Source organism: Lissotriton helveticus, chromosome 11 (assembly GCF_964261635.1).
Source record: "Lissotriton helveticus chromosome 11, aLisHel1.1, whole genome shotgun sequence".
In the NCBI taxonomy this organism is placed as follows: domain Eukaryota; kingdom Metazoa; phylum Chordata; class Amphibia; order Caudata; family Salamandridae; genus Lissotriton; species Lissotriton helveticus.
The window spans coordinates 1,135,996,300-1,136,003,342 of NC_136072.1; the positions used below are offsets into that span (position 1 = coordinate 1,135,996,300).

At 50.1% G+C, this 7,043-nt stretch overlaps 1 pseudogene; it reads right to left on the reverse strand.

Moving 5' to 3' along the window:
- Positions 1 to 1,039: 1,039 nt before the first annotated feature.
- Positions 1,040 to 1,368, reverse strand: LOC144790955 (calcium/calmodulin-dependent protein kinase type II delta chain pseudogene; annotated as a pseudogene).
- Positions 1,369 to 7,043: the final 5,675 nt, after the last annotated feature.

Consider the following 7,043-nt stretch of genomic DNA (forward strand, 5'->3'; position numbering starts at 1 on the left):
GGACGGGCGCAGATGGGCTTGCCTTAAGCGCGCCTTCGGCGCGCAAACGGCGCTCCCGCTGCGCTCGTCCGCTGCGCTTCCGGTGACAACACATGATGTACCTGAGGAAGGGGGCGTGGCCTGCAGTGTGGGCGTGGCCCAAGGTCTCACCTGGATGGCGTCTGTGTGGTCGTTGCAGCCGGCGCTAAGGAGCGTTTCACGGCTGTTTAAGGTAGGATTTAGGTAGGCTTTAGTTACAGGGAAGTACACAGAAATTCAACAGTTTTAAAAAAATAATCGTCTCTAAAAGCTCCCGGCGTGTGCCTGCGGAGTCCGTTTCAATTCTGTGGCGGCGCTCTGTTTTTGGCGCGTTTTTATCTGTTTTCTCGGCGGAGGGGGCGTGGCCTGCAGTGTGGGCGTGGCCCAAGGTCTCGCCTGGATGGCGTCTGTGTGGTCGTTGCAGCCGGCGCTAAGGAGCGTTTCACGGCTGTTTAAGGTAGGATTTAGGTAGGCTTTAGTTACAGGGAAGTACACAGAAATTCAACAGTTTTAAAAAAAATAAAAAAAAATAATCGTCTCTAAAAGCTCCCGGCTTGTGCCTGCGGAGTCCGTTTCAATTCTGTGGCGGCACTCTGTTTTTGGCGCGTTTTTATCTGTTTTCTCGGCGGAGGGGGCGTGGCCTGCAGTGTGGGCGTGGCCCAAGGTCTCGCCTGGATGGCGTCTGTGTGGTCGTTGCAGCCGGCGCTAAGGAGCGTTTCACGGCTGTTTAAGGTAGGATTTAGGTAGGCTTTAGTTACAGGGAAGTACACAGAAATTCAACAGTTTAAAAAAAAAAATAATCGTCTCTAAAAGCTCCCGGCGTGTGCCTGCGGAGTCCGTTTCAATTCTGTGGCGGCGCTCTGTTTTTGGCGCGTTTTTATCTGTTTTCTCGGCGGAGGGGGCGTGGCCTGCAGTGTGGGCGTGGCCCAAGGTCTCGCCTGGATGGCGTCTGTGTGGTCGTTGCAGCCGGCGCTAAGGAGCGTTTCACGGCTGTTTAAGGTAGGATTTAGGTAGGCTTTAGTTACAGGGAAGTACACAGAAATTCAACAGTTTTCAAGAAGTCCTTTGGATTGTTCTGTAACTCCACTAAGCCCCGGGGAGCAGCCACGGCACAGGAATCGATATTAGGATGCTTCAAAAGGCGACAAATTCGGGCTTCTCTTTCCAATTTCTGGTGATCTCTCGTGGACAGCTTTTTAGTGTTGATTATTTTGGCAGCATACTCTTGTCCTGACGTGATTTTCATACATCGCCTCACCACAGAGAACGCCCCCTTTCCAAGTTCCTCGAAGAGCTGGTACTCGTCTGTGAAGCGTGTACAGGTAGCTGGGGACGCCATGCCGACTCCTCCGGGTTAAGCTGCAGAACCATACCTAGAGAGCCACAAACCAAACATGGATGCCCAGGAGCTGGGCAAGGAGTAGGACCACGAACCAGAAACCATGTACGTAAGACTACACGATGTTCATACCTACATAGAGGAATATGAATTGTACAAGAGAGAAGTATGAACCATATATAGGAGCAGAAGCCATACGGAAAGCACAAGCAGCCATACTCAGATGACCACGAATAGTACATAGAGGATAAAGAAGTGTTTGTGGAGGAACAGGCGCCATACACGGAGTGCTAGAAAGCATGAACATAGAAGCAGGGCCCAATTTCAGTGGACTGTGAACCATACAGGAGTACAAGTAACTCTAGACAGAGGAGAGGACCAGAAACCATGCACAGAGGGCCCTCAAACCTGGAACCACTCTTAAAGAACAGGAAATGATATATGCAGGAACAGGAAATATACATGGGGGAAGAACCATACACAGAGGGCCATCAAACTGGGACGCAGTATAAAAAACGGGTATAATATATGCAGTAATAGGAACTATACACAAGGAACCAGGAATCATACACAGTAGGAAATAAAACATATGCAGAACACCAAGAACCATATCTGTCGTAGGAGACTTACACCGGTGAGAAGGACCCATACACAAAAGAGTAGGAACTGTACACAAAAGTTTTGGAACTGTACATGAAGATCTTGGAAGCATACACAGATGACTAGAAATCATATAAATAGAAGCACAAATTACTCACAGTGGACTCGGAACCATGCAGAGAAGATAAGGGATGATACATGGATGAGGCAAAACCAATCACAAATAACCAAAAACTGTAAAAAGATGTCTAGATACCAATAATTATTCAAAGAAGATTCAGAACCATGTACAGGAGAGCTTGAACCATAGGTAAATATTCTGGAACCATATGTAAATAATCTGGAATCATATGTTTGGGACCTGTGACCCTACACGAGTAAGCAAGTGCTATGCACAGATAGCCAGGAACCTAACAGGGAGAACCATGAACCATTCATGAAGGACAGAAACCTATACATGGAGGACTTTGTACAGAGGAGCAATACCCATGCAAAAACAATAAACTGTACACAGAGAACCAGAAACCAAGAATGAAGGTCTTGGAGATATACATAGAGAATCAAGAACCATACAAAGAGGACCTGGAACCCTACGCAGGGGACCATGAACTTACACTGTGAACAGAATACTATGCATGGAGGAACCTTAAATTGTATTTGAGGGCCCTCTATGGAGGACCTGGAATTATTCATGGATAAATGGATTATTCATGGAGAAACAATAATCGTATTTGAGGACCAGGAACCATATTCAGAAGGTGAGCCAGAGGCACTAAAGATAAAATGCACCCGCCTGGCAGAGACCAATCATCAGAGAGAAGAAAATAAAGATCCAGGAATGAGTAGAAGGAGCCCAAGACTATAGGAAGTGTGAGGGTTCATCACATCTATATCTGGAGTGGCAGGAGCTGGAACCAAAAACTGTGTGCCAAAGAATCACTAAGGTGCTTAGAGGACTGAAGATATTATAGACGCTTCATAATAGAGATATTATCACATTCTATGATGGAGACATTGTTGATATCATGCAATTTAGACATTAATGAAGTTCTTTGTTGAAGACAATATTGACATGGGGTGATGGAGACATTAACACACTCTGAGATGGAGACATTGACGATGTTAGGTAATGTAGATATTAATGATGTTCTTTGTTGAAGACATTATTGACATTGTGTAATGGATACATCAAACTATGTGATGGAGGCATTATTGCCATTTTGGGAAGAAACATTAATGCTGCTCTGTGATGATATTTTTTACAATTTGTGATGGTGACATTACTGATATTCTGTGATGGAGACCTTTCTGTCATTCTGTGATTAAGCCATTGTGGTGGAAACCTTATTGGCATTCTGTGACGGAAACATTAATATTGTTCCGTGATTGAGACAATATTCACGTTCTGTGATTGAGACATAATAGGTGTTATTGGATGGAGACATTAAATATGTTCTCTGATGGAGGAATTTTTGTGTTTTTGTGATGAAGGCACCATTGATATTATGTGATGGGGATAATACCACACTCTGTGATGGAGTCATTAATGATATGCTGTGACTGAGAGGTAAATGATATTCTGCGATGGAGACATTATCCCATTTTATGATCGAGACACGACGGATGCTCTGCGATAGAGAGATTTTTGTCGTTCTGGGACGGAATAATTAATGATGTTCTGTGATGGGGACATTATTAGATCAATGATGGAAATATTATTGACATTATATGTAAATGTAGGTGTACTTATATAGCGCAAACCTGTCACCCAAAGGGCATCCTGGCGCTTGCTTAGGGAACCCGTCTTGGTATTCCCCTGTGAGAAACCCCGGCAGGGTGTCCACAAGGTGAAAGCCAGGCATCCTGCCGCGAGGGGCCGTAGTGGAGATTAAGCAAGCTATTGCCCAGAGTTGCAGAGTGTGACCCCGTGATTCGAGTAGGCACCGGAGCGAGAATTGTCGAGTCCGTGGAATTTTGAGCCCGAGACCCGCCGAGGTGGGGAATCGAACCCTGGTCCACGGTCGATCTCAGCTTCCGGGTCTGCCGCCTCTAACCACTGAGCCACGCTTCTCCACTATATGAAAGGGACATTATCACAGTATGTGATGAAGGCATTACTGTCTTTCTGTGATGGAGACATTAATGATGTTCTGTGATGGAGACGATACTACAGTCGGTGATGGATATATTATGAACACTATTAACATTATATGAATGAGACTTTCTCTCACTTTGTGATGCAGACATCACTGACATTGTATAAGAGACATAATCTCACTTTGTGATGGAGGCATTATTGACAATTTGGGATAGCAACATTAATGATGTTCCTTGAGTGAGACCTCAAGCCAGAGGGATAGATTAGTTAAGTGAGTGTTCCCTAACGACCAGCAGGTGACAAGTTTGAACCCCATTAAGGCTGACTCAGCCTCCTATTTTACCGAGGTCGGTAAATTGAATTGCATGAGTGGGTAATAGGAACATCGGATGTATGACGGTACGACGCATACCGTCACAACGCGTGCTTTTACAACGCATCTTTTAGAATGCAAGTCGTAACCACGACTTGCGTTGGGGGCGCGGATAGTAAATAGTATAATTTACTATTCTAACACCAGTCCCCGTGGATACTAGGGAAGGTGTTGGAATAGTAAATTCACTATTCTTTATCCTCAAGTGCCCTCCAGCGCAAGTCGTGGTTACGACTTGCGTTGTAATGGATGCGTTCTAAAAGTACTGCGGGGTAACATCCGCATAGAAAAGGATGTTCCCCAGAATATCTATTGCTTCCAGCTCCTAGAAATGGCGGAATTGCGATATTGAGTGCTATACAAAATATATTAGTAATGATATTGTTATTAAGACGTTATTGTCATTCTGTGCTTTACACATCAAGGTTGTTCTGAGATGGAGACATTAATGAGTTTATTTGATGTAGAATATTGATAGGGGTGGGCGAAATTCATGATATTTCGGGAATATTATGTGAAATGCAAACTCACCATTTAGCTCTATATTTTAGAGCGAAATACATCTTTGCACCAAGGTTTGATGCAAAGATGCATTTTACAGTAAAAATCATATCATGAAAAGCTCAGGTGGTGCAAGGAGCAGCCGCTTGTGGGGGGCGTGACTAGCAGCCGATGGGGAAGGTCGCAGCCTAAAGAGGCTCCCGACCCTCCGCCCGGCGATCCTTAAATTAATCCTTCCCAAGGCTTGGGATCCCCGCTCAACTCGGGTGGATCCCGAGTGCCATACCCGGACCTGCTCCGCTGAGAAGCTCAAGCCCGTGGAGCTGCTGCGGAGGCCGCCGCGAGCTGCGGGAAGACCGGGCCACCGACGGCCAAGATGGCGGCTCCTGCATAGCCGAGCGCTTCGAGGCCTCGGAGGCTCCTTCCCTGGCGACCATCAGCACTGTGTGCGGCCGGCGGGCCCTGGTTGGACGGACCGGCACCTCCTGGAGGTCTGCCGACCCCCGCCTGCGGAGCGGACTGGAGCGAGGAACGGCCGACGGTGAAGCCTGGCGAGACCCCGACCCCGCCCGGTGGGCCGAAATCCACGCCCCGGCTTCGGGGCCTGCGGACCCAGCGGAGGCGACCCAACCGGGCGGGGGAGAAGTCCATGAAGTGACTGTGAAGGCGGTAGGCGGAGGGACGAGAGAATCCTGCCGGCTCGGCTGCCGCGACCGGGGGAGGTCGGCGGAGCTCTGCCCCGGCAGGGAGCTGTACTCGAGGACCCGGCTCGTGGGCCTGTCCTGCAGATGTTGGCGGCGCCGTCTCCATTGCGGGCCGCTTCCTCGGGCGGAGTTACTGGGACCATCATTGTGTGAAGAGCCTGGCCAGTGCTTTGTCCGACCGCCGCGCCTGCTGTGACGCCCTGGGGGGCGGCGGCCCTGCGGTGGACCTACCCTGCTGACCGTCTGTGACCGAGCTCCCCTGCTTTATTCGGGGAGCGACTGGGACCCTGTCTGCCATCCTGGGAGGTAATTCTCCCCACCACCTGGCCCTGACTGAGAGGCGCAATCCCCTGGGCGCTGCGACGGATACTGGGAGTCAGCCAACAACTGCCACCTGCATTGGGTCCTGGGCTGCACCGGAGGTGGACGCCAAGACATTGCGTTTTGTGGGGGCCTACTGTGACCTTCACAACAGAGCCCGGGGACCCGACTAACCTACTACCCGGACTGATGCGAACACCCCGGAGAGAGTGAATTTATCCTGGAGGCGCACCGTTACTGTCCACCGGGGGCCAGATTTGTGTGAGGAGCCCGATTGTGCTCACTACTGCGGCCTCGAATTCGCAGTTAGGGCCCGAGGGGGCAACTTTCTCGACTCCGGGCTGATACACAGAGGCCAATCCGGAAAGGAAGAAGCTCGCCTCCGCTGCCTACCCCCTGGGACTCAACTCGGCGACGCGGGTGAGACATGGGTAAGCCCAAAGGCCCCAAAGGAGACGGACACCCTACTTCGGACACGCCCGAGGACCCCATGCAACCTGCAACGGACCTACAGCAGATGCAGGACAGGATCCTGGAGGCCATAGCCGCTACAAAAGATGCCCTGCACCACGATATAGCACAAGTGTCGGCTGGACTGGGGCTCCTGCGGGCTGACCACGCGAAGCTATCGGACAGAGTCAAGGAGGCAGAGTCCACCCTCAAGGACTTGGTGCCGGCGCAGAAGTCGATGGATGGGAAGCTCGCGGACGCGCTAGACCGGATTCATGCTCTGGAGAGGAGAGCCGAGGACGCTGAAAATCGTAGCCGGTGGAACAACGTGCGCCTCGTGGGCCTTCCCGAAAAAAAAGAGGGAACGGACATGGTGAGCTACCTGCAGGAATGGCTGCAATCAGTGGTGGCCCAGGAGGGCCTGTCCCCTTTCTTCACACTGGAAAGGGCGCACCGGGTGCCGTCGAGACCCCCGAAGCCGGGGCTCCCGCCACGCCCGGTGGTCATAAAACTGCTACACTACAAGGACAGGGACTTGCTGTTGTAGCGGGCGAGGGAAGTGGGTCCATTCCAGGTCGACAACAGCAAGGTGACACTGTTCCCGGATTACACATTCAAAACCCAAAAACAGCGCGCCTC